The sequence below is a fragment of the Canis lupus genome, chromosome 34 (genome assembly GCF_011100685.1).
Source record: "Canis lupus familiaris isolate Mischka breed German Shepherd chromosome 34, alternate assembly UU_Cfam_GSD_1.0, whole genome shotgun sequence".
NCBI classification, from domain to species: Eukaryota; Metazoa; Chordata; class Mammalia; order Carnivora; family Canidae; genus Canis; species Canis lupus.
The window spans coordinates 37,405,843-37,422,768 of NC_049255.1; the positions used below are offsets into that span (position 1 = coordinate 37,405,843).

At 33.8% G+C, this 16,926-nt stretch overlaps 1 protein-coding gene across 9 annotated transcripts in view; it reads right to left on the reverse strand.

The window, feature by feature from the left end:
• The window catches only part of SPATA16 (spermatogenesis associated 16), a 236,212-nt gene that overhangs the window by 161,385 nt on the left and 57,901 nt on the right, over positions 1–16,926 (reverse strand). The gene's annotated exons all lie outside the window — the stretch shown is intronic.

The window sequence follows — 16,926 nt, forward strand, 5'->3', positions numbered from 1 at the left end:
ATTAATACCTATTTATATATACCTTAATATAAAATTTCTTGTAGTCTAAATCCTGTTTAAATGATATAGTTTATTTTTATTTTTTTTAAGATTTTATTTATTCATGACAGACACACAGAGAGAGAGGCAGAGGCACAGGCAGAGGAAGAAGCAGGCTCCATGCAGGGAACCTGACGTGGGACTTGATCCCGGGTCTCCAGGATCACACCCTGGGCTAAAGGCAGCGCCAAACTGCTGGGCCACTGGGGCTGCCCTAAATGATATAGTTTAAAATAATTTTTCTTTTATAGATTGAGATTGGCTTGCCATTTACATTTGCATTATTGTCAATTATTTTTTAAAGTGAAATTTGCCTGAGAATGACTGTATTCTGTTCTAAAATGTATTTCTCTTCTTAATTTTATCCGAAAGCTGTAAGATAAAATAAAATCTAGAGTCTAGATGTTTTAATATCATAGTTTGAATTGGTAGTTACCTGACACTATTATCTTTTGCTTGGATATCCTGTTAATTTTAAGAATTCATATCATTTAAAAGTCTTTTCCAATGTGATGGGTGAAAAATGTTGCTTCATTTATTTGGCTAATAAATATTTATTGAATCTAATACTAATTGCCAGACAAAAATTACTGACTTTACACTTTAATTTGCATTAGTTAGGTCTTTTTAAAATGAATTTTGGCTAGTTTTAGCTCTGTATAAGTTCCTGTTTTTTATTCCTTGCCTATTTCGATTGACATGCTAATCTCTTATTAATTATAAGAGGTCTTTAGATGTATAAGCTATTTTCCTTTTTCCTATAACAACTATATATACATAATCAAACATAAGGGTCTTTCCTCTCAAATTATCTTTTAGAAAATAGTCAAATTATATTATTGTGCTTAAGAGGATTCATATGTATATATGAATATATTCTATATATATATATTTAGAGAGAGAGAGAGAGAGAGAGGATATATTATAAAAGTCTTCACTCAATTATTTTTGGGGAAAAAAAGGAGACACTATTTGTGGATGACCTCAGTCAATGCTAGTTGGATGTTTTATAAAGATGACCTAATTAATTGGTAATAAAAGAGACAAAACATTTAACACTGATTTAGTAACTTTTCCTGAGTCTGACCCTCACAAATGTCAAGGTGGTTGTAAAAAAAAATCTTGAAATATAATTTAAAAAAACAGTCGTTTGAACATAGCAGCTTAGTACACAGAATCTCCCCTTCTCTACCAATCTGATCCTACAGGACCCAGAAATACCTAAATAGACAACTTTTCAGAAAAAAAAAATCTGTGAATGGCATAGCTCTTTATGAAGTCCAAATCAGTAAAAAATAAAATGAGTAACAATTGTGTAGTTTTATTTGTTAGTATATCAAATCACTAAAATTCTAGACCTTCTTGATTAACTTTATCTTCAAAATGAAATCAATGCTTTTTCAAGTCTCAAAATACTTGAACCTCCTGAAGTCACAGAAAATCTTACACAAATAAAATAGAAGCAAACAAGCCACACATTGTGTGCATACAGTGCTCCTTCCTGTTGTGTTCCTCTCTGATGTGATGGGTCAGATATACGCCTCCATCCTCAGGCAGACGTTTTGTGGGATGAATCGGTGGGCCATTGAGAAAGGAGTTAAGGGATAACCTCCATGAGGACACTCAGATTCTACATGGCAAGAGAAAGCAGACCTTTAGACTTTAATAATATTAAAGGCTTTTTCCACAAACACTGAAAGAAAGTAAAAAATAAATGTGTGGTTTTCTAACAACTGCAATAATCTCTACTTCTATAAGGTTGAAGGCCAGGAAAAGAATGAAAATGAAAATGATCATCTTTAGATGTCTTTGAAATAAGCTTCACGATAAGGCAAATTGTTATCAAATATGCTGAAATTAAAGGTAGAATTATGGGTAAATGTAGACAAAACACTGGTATCCGTATTGTTTAAAAATTCCAGATATTTTACTGAATTTTTAAAATTTCCATGGAGACATTTGTACAGAAGTTAATTCTCTAGGAGACAAAGGACTTTAATGTGGTGTGAGTTTAAATGTAGGACGAGTGATTTGTTCAACTTATACACACAAGTCTTTGGTGAAATAAGTCATGAGCATATGGAATAAACTTTTAAACCACCTGATAATGTATCAGTGAGGATACTTTGAACTGGGAAAAATTAATATTAGGTGTTAAGTTTTTATTTCCAAATGAAGACTATAATATTTTTGAATGAAGTATGGAGAAAACTAAAAGCATATTATTTAAGGGAAAATACAACTTTTATGGGTTTTGTTGTTTTGATGAAGAGCTAAATATTAAAATTTCAGGAGGAAATTGGAATCATAGGCTCAAATTTTAATTTATATATTTGATAATTTTCTGAAAAGAAGATAATACTACAGTGTATCTTGTTTCTTTTGAGAAATAAATATTAAAATTATTTTCAGAAATTATGTCATAAAAGAAGTCACAAGGTTTAGAAACACAGATAAAAAACATAAAATCTACTCATAGCCAAAATAACCAATATTAAATATTATTTTGGGGTCCCATTCTTAAAAACACAACCATGTATTTGTTTAAATTAAATTATCATTAACAAGGCTAATATTGCTAATAGGTTCTCCCTCCCTAGGATATTGTACGATGAGTGCTTGCCCACTGTATTTCTGAAACATAATTTTGAGTGATTCCTGAAGATATAGGGAGAAACAATAAATGTGGCATTATTTTAGTTATCAAGTATCTACAAATAAGAGTGTATGCCATCCATCCAATAAGTAATTTTTAAGATTTTTATATTGATTTTGGAATCACAAAAAAATCTAAAGACAGAGAATAATTTACCCATAATCTTATCGTAATGTATAATTGCCACTAATTTTTGGTGTATTTCTAATATTCCTGATAATCACAGGTGTAAATATCCTCAAAAAATGTTAGTAAACCAAATTCAGTAATATATTAAAAGGATCATACACTACGTATTTTTTTTAATCAGGTGAGATTTTTTTTCAGGGATCCAAGAATGGTTCAAAATATGCAATCATTGTGATACACCACATTGATAAAATGAAGGATTAAAAATCATATAATCATCTTAATAGATGCAGAAAAGGCATTTGACAAAATTCCAACATCCATGTATGATAAAAACTCAATGAAAATGAGTGTGGAGAAAATGTACCTCAACATAATAAAGGCTATATAGGAAAAGCCTGCAGCTAACGTCATACTCCATGAAAAGTTGAAGGCTTTAAAATGAAAGCCATAAAAAGAATGAAATCTTGCCATTTGTGACAACATGGATAAACCCTGAGAGCATTATGCTAGTTGAAATAAATCAGGCAAAGACAAAAAACTGTATGACCTCACTTACATGTGGAATCTCAAAATCACAATATCACAAAAAACAAACAACAAAAACAACCAAAACCAAAGTCATAGATACAGAGGACAGACTGGTTGTTGCCAGAGTTAGGAGGTAGACGGTGGGGGGAGGGGTAAAAAGAATTAAAAGGTACAACCTTCCAGTTTTAAAATAAGTAAGTCATGGAGGTGTATGTAACGTATGTACACTACAGTGACAACAGTTAGTAATACTACTGCGTATATGAAAGTTGTGAAGACATTAAATCTTAAAAGTTATCAGAAGAAAAAAAATTCTGTAACTATATCTGGAGAAGGACATTAACTTGATTTACTGTGGTGATCATTTTACAACATATAAAAATATCAAATCATTACATCATCTGAAAGCATCACATCACCTGAAACTAATATAATACTGTATGTTAACTATACCTCAATAATAAAAAAAAACACACACAGTAAAGTGAAAAATTTGTTATGGCATATTTCTTTCTATAATTTTCATGTTTTTATATCATAAGTTGTATATTATTTTTGTATCTTTTTTTTATATGCTTTGCTTCTTTTTCTATGCTATCAATTAAAAAACTAAAATGTATTAAAATATACTCCTGTAACAATTATAGTTGGGTATTTCAATATCCCCCTCTAAGCAAATAGTAAAATACTAGAAAGAAAATCACCAAAGACACAGAAGATCTAAACAGCACAATCAACAAACAAGATGTAATTGACACATATATATAAAATACTCCACCTAACAACAGCAGAATACATATTTTTCCCAAGCACCCATGTATAAATCACACATACAGACTTCATTATGAAGCATAAAACAAACTTCGACAAATTGAAAATACTGACATCATTCAAAAAATATATTTTCTGAACATAATGGAATTGAAACTCATCATTAGAAAAGAAAAAAATAATCCAATTTGAAAGTGGGCAAAAGACATGAACAGATATTTCACCAAAAAGGACATACAGACACAAATAAACATGTAAAAGATGTTCGACAGCTTTTTGTTTACCATCATTAGTCAGAGAAATGCAAATTAAAACTGTAAATTATAACTACACAGTGGCTGAAATAAAAAATAGTAATGATACCAAAAACTGAGAAAGCTGATAAATGAGATCAGTCATGCGTTGATGATAGAAATGTAAAATGGTACAGCCACTGGAGGAAAACAATAGGGCATTTTCTTAATACACTAAACATTCAACTACTATACAGCTCAACAATTACACTCCTGGGCACTTACCCTGGAAAAATGAATGTTCACACAGAAATCCATTCATGAATTCTTTTAGGACTCAATTCATAACAGCTCCACACTGGAAGCAGTCTAGATGTCTTGCAATGGGTGAATGAGTAGACAAACTGGGGTACATCCATTACTATGAGATACTGCAAGGACGGATGAATGGATACTACTTGGCAATAGGAAGGAAAAGAAGGGTGATACATACAAAAACCTGATGAATCTCTAGAGAATTACACTGAATGAAAAAAAAGCCAACCCAAAGGCTACGTACTGCATTATTTTATGACAAAATTATAAGAAAAGAGAACAGACTAGTGATTGTGAAAGATTAGTGGTTAGTGATGGGATGGGTGTTACAGTTATAAAAGGCCAAGAGGAAGGAATCCTTGTACAGATAGAACTGCACTCTATCTTGGGTGAATATGTGCATCTACAAGTCTTAAAACTGCACAGAACTAAATACACACACAACACACATATGAGTACAAGCAAAGCTGGAGAAATCCTAAGATTGATAGATTGTATCAATTCTAATATTCCTGTGGTGATACTGTACTATACTTTGCAAGGTCTTCCTCTTGGGACAAACCGCATAAAGAATACATGAGAGTTCTTCATTATTTCTCACAACTGCATATAAATATAGAATTATCTCAAAGTAAAGTTTAATTTAAAAATTACCATGTTAGTATTTAGGTGTCTTTCATTTTTCCCTTCCCTGCCTTCTTTTTAGAACGTGACCATGTTTAACTGGGGTTTTGGATGAGAAGATAAATCATATCTGAGGTACTGTTTCATAGGGTTTTTCTATGTCAAATTATTGACTGATTCCTATACTGAGGAATAATAACTAATAATGAGGTTTGCTCTGAAGTTTTATTCAGAAGCCACTGTGAAAGGATGACGACATTCTTGTCATTGTGGTCTCTCGTTTGAGGATATTTGCCATGAGAGGAGGGCTGTGTTTAGTGATACAGGGAATCACAGAGGGAAGTTGGCAAGTTCTTTTGTAGAATGATCTCATTATTTTTTTTCTTAATCATCTTTCAGTTTGTTAGCACCCACTTCCAAGCAATTTTTTCGAGAGGGGTTATATGAATGGTAACTTTTCTGAGCTAGTGCACAGCTGAGAATGTATTTTTGTTAACATTACACATGCAAATTAACATGACTGAATATACATTTCTTGACACATAACCATTTCTCTGCAAATACATAGTTCTCTATCTATATTCTTATATTTAGCAGGTAGAGAAGAAAAAACAGCACTTTTTTTAGATGAAACCAGACATAATTTTTTAAAACTTGCTGTATTGAAATTTCTTCCTTTTCCTAAAGCCTGTAGTATTTTTTCCTATCTACTTATAATTCAAAATTATTGCTTTCATGAGTTCAGATGTGTTCTATTCTCATCTATTTTACCTGGAAAGAGGTACGTTCTTTGTGTTTCCAATTTCAGTTTTTTTTTTAACTTGTAAAACTTTTCTTCAGTTACATCTTTGATTATTGGTCTTATTCCAACTGCTTTGTTTTCTTTCTGAAGAAAGTAATTCTTAAATTGCATCTTATATCTCTGTTCTTCAGGTTTTCTGACTTTTTTCACCTCGACATTCTAGGATAGTCTCAAGATTGACTACTATATTGTTGGCTTTATTTTGCCCAGTATTCAATTCTACTTTTTTTTTTTTTTTATAAAAGCAATACTAGCAGTAACAAATGCAGGGATTTAAATGGTGCTTAAACAGTTACAAGTAATGTTCTAAGTGTTCTCCATCTATTATCCCATTTAATAGTAATAAAAAAGCACTATTTTCATGCCCATTGTCTTAGTTTAGGATGCTATAACAAAATTCCATAGACCGAGTGCTTAAAAATGAAACCGTTAGCTCTCCCAGTTCTTAGAGGACTGGGAAGTTCAAGATCAGTGTGCCAGTATGGTCAAGTTATGGTGAGGCCCTCTTTCAGACTGTAGACTGCTGACTTGTCATCGTAACCTCACATGATAGAAAAGACCAGACTGACAGAAATCACTGGCGTCTCTTTTATAGGGACACTAATCCCATTCACGAGGGCTGTATCCACATGACTAATCCCCCCATGAAGGTTCACCTTCTAATACCCTCACACTGGGGATTGGGTTCAACATATGACTTTGCAGTACATAGAACTTAGTTCACAGATGAGGAAACCGAAGTTCAGGAAGTTTAATCTGCTCGGCCAGATTCCTTTGTAGATTACTCCATAGATTGCTGCTCTGTAGAGTTAGCAACTGTGGTTTTTACCTAGATGTCTAGCCATGGAGTCTGTGCCTTTAATCACCACACTAGCACTACACAATGTCATTCCAAGAACTACAGATTTATGATGAAGTAGGAAAGAAAGAGATTAAATATTCAGAAACCTTTATAGCAGTTCAGCAGAGAAATGTTGTATCTGTTGAATTTATAATAAAAGGTTAGGTTTTGTACTTTTATCTTATTTTTATTTTTTTCCTAGTAATTCATTTTTACAGTATTTTATAAAGTATCAATCCACAACTGGGAGAAAAACAAAATGAAACAGAACTGATTGTCCACCATGGATAGGGAAAAGAACTCTACTAAACTGTTAGAAATTTAGAAAATTAAGAAGTTATAAAGAGGGACACTTGGGTGGCTCAGTGGTTGAGCATCTGCCTTTGGCTCAGGGTGTGATCCCGGGGTCCTGGGATCGAGTCCTGCATTGGGCTTCCTGCAGGGAGCCTGCTTCTCCCTCTGTCTGTGTCTCTGCCTTACTCTCTCTGTGTCTCTCATGAATAAATATAAAGAGAAAAAATCATTCACAGTTATATTACTTAAAAAATGATCATTGTTAGATATTGGTGTGGATATATCTATTCATATTTGTATCTATCATGTCTTTATCCTTTAATTTAAATTATATTATTCATTATCCATACTACTATGTTACCTGCTTTTTTGTTTGTTTCTTTGAATATATATGGACATTAATAATTATAGATGCATACCATTTTTTCTAGTTGGTGTCATAATTTCACTAGATTCCCATTTAATGTTTTCTCCAGTGAGAAATTTCTCTAGTGACATATTTCTCAGTGTCATAAATAAATAATGTACTTTGAACAGCCTTGTATATACATCTTTGCCCACACATTTGATTATTTCCAAACTGTTTTATTCTATATGTTATAAGATTTTCTTACATACTGGAATTGCTGAGTCAGAAGTATACATCAGAATCCAAAAAACACATTTTAGGATATATATTATGAAAATGCTCCTACAGAAAAGTTTTACACTTTAACCAACAAAATATTTAAAGGTTTTTTTTTAATGATAGAGAGAGAGAGAGAGAGAGAGAAGCAGAGACATGGGCAGAGGGACAAGCAGGCTCCATGCCAGGAGCCCGACGTGAAACCCAATCCCGGGACTCCAGAATCACGCCCTGGGCCAAAGGCAGGCACTAAACCACTGAGCCACCCAGGGATCCCCCCAGCCCCAACAAAATATTTAAATTCTTGTTTTTCTTTACTCTCACCCACACTAGGTATTAGCGATGCTTTAATCTATTTATTTTTTGCTAATCAGATAGGCAAAAATGGCACCTTACCTTAATTTGATTACTAGCTCAACCTCCTATGTTGATTGGTGATGTGTATGTGGGTGTGTTTGTTCATAAATTTTATGCATTTTTAAATTGGGCTGCTCTAATGAGTTATATTTATCACATTTTGGTATCAGGCTTATGCTAGCTTTGTAAAACAAACTAGAAAGATTCCGATCTTTTTCAATACTGTGGAACATTTTTAAATAAATAGTTGAAAAACAAATTTGAACCCCGTTCCTTTCACTTCTCTTTTCTTATTTGATTATTGTTCGTTCAGGTTTTCATTGTTTTGCATTGATTCTGTTAATTTATATTTTCCTAGAAAATTTTTGGTTTCACTCAGATTTTAAAATCTGTCATTATAGTGAAGAACATCGTATTCTTAGAACATTTTAAATGCTTGTTATTTATTAATGTCATTCCCTTTCTCATTCTCAGTATTTTGTAGTTTTGTTTTATTTCTTTACTAGAATACCCAGAGGTTTGACTCCTGTTTTTTCCTGAAAACAAACTCTTAATTTATTAATTCTCCTGTTGTGCTAATTTATCGATTTTGGCTATTTATGTTGGCTACTTTTTCTCTCTTGCTTTCCTTAGGGTCCCACCCCCCTGCAAATTCTTTCAATAATTTTTTTAAATACATAACTCATTTATTTTAGTTTTTCTCTATATGCAAGTTTGTTGTATCCTTCTGTGCTTCACTCAGGAAAAAAAATTCATAGCTCTTTCCAACAGCTATTTAAAATGGCTTATTAGTATTCTTTGAAACTTTACTATTTACTTTAGTTACTTGTAAGACTAAACCTTTTTTGCATATTTGTTAGTCATTTATACTTCATTATTGATGGATTCTCTGCTCAGATCCTTCGTCATTTGTCTTCTAGGTTCTAACTATTTTTCTAGTTAATTTCTATGAGCTCAGTCATGGAAGCTTGGTGTTTTGGCATGTTCTGATTGCTTTTCCCATTCTACACATTTGAACAACTCCAGAGAACTGCTTTTACCCATGCAGTAGCGCTTTTCTTTTTTCTTAAGATTTATTTATTTATTTATTTATTCATTCATTCATTCATGAGAGACACAGGTAGAGACACAGGCAGAGGGATAAGCAGGCTCCATGCAGAGAGCCCAATGTGGGACTGGATCCCGGGTCTCCAGGGTCACTCCCCAGGCTAAAGGCGATGCTAAACCACTGAGCCACCGGGGCTGCCCACGCAGTAGCCCTTTTCAAGATAAAGATGTTTTAATTGTACGAGCTCAGTGTTAAGGGATCATTTTTTTGCTATATGGGACAAATAAATGTCTGTCTGAGAATGAGCCTAAGTGGAAAGAATGGAGCCAAAGATAGAGAAAGTAGAAAGCCCAACACTGAATCCTGAAGATATTTGGAGAGATATTTTGATATCTCTCAAAATATGAAAGATAATTTGAGAGGTAGTATTCTTTGGTTATTTTGAAAAAGTGAGATTAGAGGAAATAAAATTATAAAGAACTAAAAATAAAATTGCAAAATGAATTTTAAACCAGAAGCAATAAGTAAAGATTAATTTACAAAATCAAATCAGAAATGTGGACAATCTCTAAAAAAATGGAAGATATTAAAGATTCCATTGCTAATGAGTTCTGATAATTTCTAAAACATTTTCAAGCATGTAATTACATTTAGCTTCTTAGTATCTCCATGAAGTAGATAAAATAATTTGATCCATTTGATAAATATTAAAACCTATGCTAAAAGAGATCTAGTGATTTGCCCTAGTTAGTAGTAGAGGCTAGAATTGATTTTTTTTTTTTTTAATATACAGTTCTCTTTCCTCTATATCAGGTACATGGTCCTAAATTATTCTATTCACTTTTTTTTTTTCCTAAAATTTTAGTACTCGTACCTCTGTTAGACATTGGGTATACTGTCTCATTACAACTTGTAACGATTTTCTTTTGGAAAATATGTCTTCTGGATTCTACCTGAATTTAATGCTTCCCTTTCTTTCCTACCATATAGAATCTCTCCGAAGTCCTGTCTTTGTATAAGAGACTGGTCCAAATCAAACGTTTGCTTGAGATTGGTTGGTGGTTTCTTCTTAGCTGTCCTTGTTGTTTACTGTGGTGCTGTTAGAACCTACACAACTGTCTTTGCCAGGAGAATTGGAAGGGAAAACAAAACAAAATGAAATTTAACTTCCAGAGTTCACTGCTCTTTCACCACTTCTCATCAACTTCATATCTCAAGGTGAAATAAATCACTCCTTTTCAATTTTTATTTCCCAAATGTTAAAGGGGTGAACATTTATGCATATATAAAAAAAGGTACTAGAGGTGGAATTAAGTGATGAAATAGCACTGAGAATCCCCCCAAAAGTCCTTGAACAAAGTTGGGGACTGCTAGCATTCTAGTTACAAAAGGCCTTGTGTCTCTGATTGGGCATACAATAGTTAAAGATAATAATCTACTTTTTTTATCATCTGTTCTTCCTTTTGTTTGTTTTTAAATTCTATCTGGTGTCTAGCACATCTTCGCAGCTATTTTGCTTCTTAGAAATCTCTCCATCTGGGTTAAAGCATCTGGAGGGCTGAGATTTAGTCATAAGAGCTAACCACCATCTTAACCTGCAAATTTTTGAATGGGATCTTTAAAATTCCTTTTTAGATCCCAAACTAGATGTTCATTGCAAGGGTCTCATTATTAACGGTTTTAAATTTCAATAAATATCCTTTTATACTCCTTTAACAAAGTGGAAAGAAGCTCTACACTGTAGAATAACACCCATTGGTTTTAAATTTTCTATCATCTTGTTACATGAAAGAGGAATGAATCCAAGAGCTCATCACTTGTAACTTTCCACATGGTGCCACATAGATCTACTAAAGTGTCTCCCTGGGAGAGACAGAGTGTGTGGGGCTAAGAGATGCAGAGAATTATGTTCACACATCAGCAGACTTAAAAGTACCATCAGGGTTTCAGGAGCAATGTTTTTCAGCCAAGTAGGCCACTATGTGACCTCTATTTAATTTATGGGAATTGGAGAAATGAGGTTACTCCCTGGATGACAAGCTGTTGAATGACAGTAAAAAGTAATTAATCACTCCTACTCCTATTTGTTAAAATAGCTATGCTTCAGTAACCTCTCACCCCTAGGTAGCCTTAAAATAGAGGTGTGGCCATCCTAGGTTTATTCCACTGTGTTTCACCTTGATCTGACCAGCCAGCAATATGCTTATGCTCTGGAGCATGTAGATGATACACATTAACCTTCAGAGTTTTTTCAGAACTACCCCTAAACTCCAAGCTATCTGATGTTTAAGGCAGAGTGGAAACATGGTAGGAGTGAAATGAATTAATACAAGAAATCTTCCTTCCTTTTTGCCTCTGCTTTTCAGCTCATAAAGATAGTGATTTTTAAAATGAAGATAATGCTAATAACATGCTTGTTTTGAGGTTGTTATTTGTATTGTAAAATAAACATATTATTACATATAAACTCAGCTCTTGTACAATACTTATAATAGCTAGCATTTATTGAGTACTGGCTATGCAATTAGCATTGTCCTAAGCTCTTTCTATACAGTGGCCCATCAAATATTATCCTTTATACATGGCATTTTATTAAATATTATTCACTTCGAATTTTCAGATGAGAAAATTGGGTTTAAGGGAGGATACTAACTTATCAGAAAGTAAGTTCTAGAGCTACAATTCAAATCCAGACCTGCTGTCTCACCTAGATCCTATTTTCTTAGATAGTATGCCCCTCAGCTAGCCATTAACGTTAGTCACAGTCAAATCCTAGCAGGATCGCTGTGAATCTCAACAGCTTAACTTAATTAACACAGCTGTTTTATTCATGACCACTTCATTCATATTCATATATTCAGTGATATATATCTATATTTATGCCTATATCTCACTGGACTACCATTAAGTAAATAATAGGATAGGGAGGACAGGCAGGAAAATAAAGAGGGTTGGGTCAACATTTACTGAGCAATCAGGTTACAGACTTTCATAAACATGAATCACTTCATTCCTACCTATTTTATAGACAGAAAGTTGACTAATTCAAGAAGCAGAGGAAGCTAAAACATGTAGAAGTGGAGAGAAGGAGGACTAGATATGGTGCATACAAGTAAGACAAAGAGCAGATGGTAGAGGTGCCATACGGAGAAAAGGAGCACAGTTCTTGCTTGTCAGGATCACAGGGGTCTTTGTCTGGAGTCCAGTGATGAGGAGCCTAGGTAAGTAGCAGTGGGAGTCTGGTAGGCCAATGGTTGTCAAACCAGAATTACCAGTTCTCTAGGTAGGGGACTTTCTACTCTTTCACCTCCTTTGCTAAATAACAATCAAATTAAAATTAGTATTGTGAGAGCATTTGATAATAATTGGGACTTTTGTGGGACCCTTGCTCTTAATATATAAACTGCAGATTTATTTCTTTTCCAATTTATATTCATGTTAATTAAATGTTTTCCATTACTTCCTTTGGTTTAAGTGGGGAGAGGTGGGCAGTCTGAGAGGGTATGTTTTCCTTGGAAATTTTGGGATAACTATATAAAACAAGTAAGATATTTAAAAAAATGTATGCTTCTGACAGGACATAGTTTTCAAAAACTTAAGAATTAAAAAAAAAAAAAAAACATAAGAATTTAGGGAATAAAAAAAAGTCCAAATCCCCAAATTCAATGCCCTAAGATATATATCACTTGATTTCACTCCCATGTGCTCTTTCAGTTATCATTGGCTTATAGCAGTATTAATTATTTTGGAGCAAACACTAATGGAGGAGTGTATGAGTCAGCAACTGCCATGAAAACACTGCAAAACAAACCACCCACAATTCACTGGCATATGACAGTAGGCAATTATTTCTTGTCCACACATCTGCAGGTTCACTACAGATGGCCAAATCAGGGTATATGCAGAGAGCCTTGGCTTTAAGATGATAGTTAATTCCAGGTTAACTAGGACTTGTAGCAGCAACTATTTGAGACATGTTCTGTCACAGAAAAGGCAGTAATAGAAGTGGGTAAGAGAACTAGGTAAACACATTTAAAGCCTTGCTTATTTCAGGTCCACTAACATTCTATTGGTCAAAGCAAGTCACATGGCCAAGTCCAACATCAAAGGCTGATACCATAGCTGGGGTGAGGACTTATGTAGGTTTAATGCTATGAACTGGGTGGGGTTTGGAGGTGAAGAATTGGGACCAATAACTTAATTTACTACAAGCAGAAAAATAGATCTCTCTAGAAATTTATTTTTCAAATTTCTCATCTACACACTGTTATGTGAAAGTGTGCAATGTAGGTTATGATGTGAAAAAAAAATCTAGGTCTTTACTATTGTTCTTTTTTTCTTTTAGTACCACAGATTCCTTCAAGACAGAAATTGACAATTCTAAACTGTATGTTCCACAGAATGTTAAAGAGTTAATATATTAAATTTTTTTCTCTGATCAAATAAGCTCATGACATGCTTGACTACTGGACTACTAAGACTATTCAACATACTAATGCATGTTACAAATATCTCAGAGGAAGATATGGTATACAATATTTTACAAACTTATTTGACTATGGAATCTTCTTGCAACAAAGTCATTTTTAAAAAAGAACATCTTGGGGACTCCTGGGTGGCTCAGTTGGTTAAGTATCTGCCTTCAGCTCAGGACATGGTCCTGGAGCCCTGCTCAGCCAGGAGTCAACTTCTTCTTCTCCTTCTGCCCGTCCTACCCCTTCCACCCCTGCTCATTCATATACTCTATCTCCCTTTCTCTCAAATAAATACAAAAATCGTAAAAAAAAAAAAAAATTTAAAAGGACATCTTTGAGGGCCTACTTTTGTGGAATTCATTTTGGGAAATGCTGTCCTAAGGCAACTTCTATCTTCCTTACTTCTTATTTCACATGGGGCTGGCATCTGGTTAATACCCCAGTTTTGAGATACATTTTTCTTAGAAGTCTACTTATCATAATGAGCACTAAATAATGTATAGGATTGTTGAGTCATGACATTTTACACCTGAGACTGTAACACTGTATGTTAACTAACTGGAGTCAAAATAATTTAATAAAATTTTTTAAAAAAGAATTTGAGGAGAGGAAGCAGGTTGAACAAATATGATCACAAGGCTATATAATTATGTTATTGATATGAGCTTGTGTATTCTATTTCAATTTACCCAGGTTACCTATTTACTATTTTTTTTTAAAATTTTTATTTATTTATGATAGTCACAGACAGAGAGAGAGGCAGAGACATAGGCAGAGGAAGAAGCAGGCTCCATGCACCGGGAGCCCGATGTGGGATTCGATCCCGGGTCTCCAGGATCGCACCCTGGGCCAAAGGCAGGCGCCAAACCGCTGTGCCACCCAGGGATCCCAACCTATTTACTTTTAAGCTAGTCAAATCCAGGTATGTGTCACTGTCTTTTAAAATTTCCTTTTTAAACTTTTCATATGTTTATGTGCATATTTAAAGTATGCTAGCAGTTAATGTTTGTGGATACCAAGAAATTTCTAATTCTAGGCCCAGAAAGAATGGAGCTCTGGGGTCATTTAATCCATACTGTTACGTTAGGTGTAAAATTCTGGATAGTATAAAAAACTCAAAATAAAAAAATATCAGCAATACCAATGGATATTCTCCTTCTCAGAATGCAAGTTTAAATTAACACCTGGATGTCATACTATGAAGAATAATACTTAAAAAAAAAAAAAAATCCATGAGGCTGGGACAGTTTTAGCTCACTAGAAAATATTTTTTACACTGAAAATTTTTATGGAATGTTATAAATCTGAAAAAAATAATTTTAAACAGCTGAGATTTTATAGCCACTCAGGGATAATAAAAAGTTTGAAGAATATATTATATTATGTAGATGAGGGGAATATATTAGTCAATATTGTGACTTTTTAAGAGTTTTCTCTTAAAAGTAGGATAAAGAAAAATTACGCATTAATCCTTTAGGTAAAATGTCAGTATGCTTTTGCATAATCCCGCTAATATATCCTAATGATGAAAGAAAAATGACTTGGTATAAAGTGTGCTGGCAGTAGTGAACCCCAACCCCTCCATCACGGCAGGGCAACGCATGATCCCTGATTAAAGAAGACGGCAAACTCTTCACAACATTTAAAAAGAGTTTTTGAAGAGCAGCTGAATAACTAATCCCGTACTGTTAAAAATGCGTGAATGGGGATTTAGAATTTATATAATACTCCTGTACATTATCTCATTTTCTCTTCATTGAAGCTCTAAGAGGCAGATCCCATTTTGTGGATTATAAAACTGAGATTCAGAGAGACCCAGTGACCTGTTCAAGGTCACACAGTGCATAAATAGTTGAAAAAGAACTAAAAATAATTCTTCTGATTTCAAATTCAGTGTTTTCCTCATCTTTGTACATTTTTTTCTGAAATGTTTTGTTCACAAGGTTTTCTGATTCCAAGTATATATAGTTCATATTATAAATTAGACTTGTATCTTTCTCTCTTATGACTGCAGTCATGAGAAATGGTAGAAAGGGTGGGAGTTTAGAAAAAAGAAAGTACTGTTTTCAAATTTAAATATTTTAGGAGAAAAGAGGCATAAAAGCAATGATAAGAAAATGTGAATTCCTGAAAGGGACTTAAAGCAATATTTATGGTTCTATGCAGAGAAAACTAAGTTTTTATAGTTACAATGCAAGTCATTCCTCTGTACAAGGATAAAACTTTATTTAAAGCACGACCATTGAAGTTTCAGTGTAAAGGCAGGCATGCTGTTTCCCAGAGTTGGTGGTGAAACATAACAGTGAGGAGTACTTTTGCTAGAGAACTAATCAGGATTTGGGGGATGTGAGAACAGGTGATAACTTACTTTGATGGCTCTCAGTCCAAGTGTACAAGAAGGGAAAGATTACTTTCTCTCTCACAAACTAATACCCTCATATCACAGTCTCCTAAAGGCTCTGAGAAAATGTTTTCCATTTCTGAAAGGGAAAGATTGATTCATCCAAACGAATAGGAAGTGAGTTTCCGTATTGACCTTACTTAGGAAATACAGGTTTAACCTGAAGACATCACTTCCCATCTCTTATTTGCCTATATGCCTATGCTAATGGTGGCAGCCCCTAGGAGAGCATGTATGGAAGAAAAAAAATTATTTCTGCCTCAATATTTTGGCTGGTCATATGGGATGGGGAAAAAGCTCAGGAAGAAATGTGATAACACTTCTACAGTGAATTTACAGGGTAATGTAACTTAAAATTTGTTAACGTTACTTACATAAAAATAGCAATTATTTATTGAATATTTACACATGCCATGTATTGTGCTTTACATATGTTACCATATGAGATGAGTAATCAATATTATTTTCACCTATAGATACAGAACTTAAGCATAGGCATTTTAAGTCATGTCCTCAATGTGGCCAAGCAATGGTAAACAATTAAACTTGGATTCCAACTCACATAGCTTGGAGCCCAGAGGGGATTCACCTAACTGCTGAATTCTTAAATACTTTGGTATTTATTTTGGTAGTCAGTGCTACAGTAGTGGTCCTACACGACTGGTTCCTAGGCAGGATATGTATACACCTTTCTATTGGAACTTGCTCCTTATCAGTTATAGCCATTGGTTCACAAACTGGCCGCCATACATGGAAGGCAAGGGAAGGCTGAAGAAAAGGGCAGA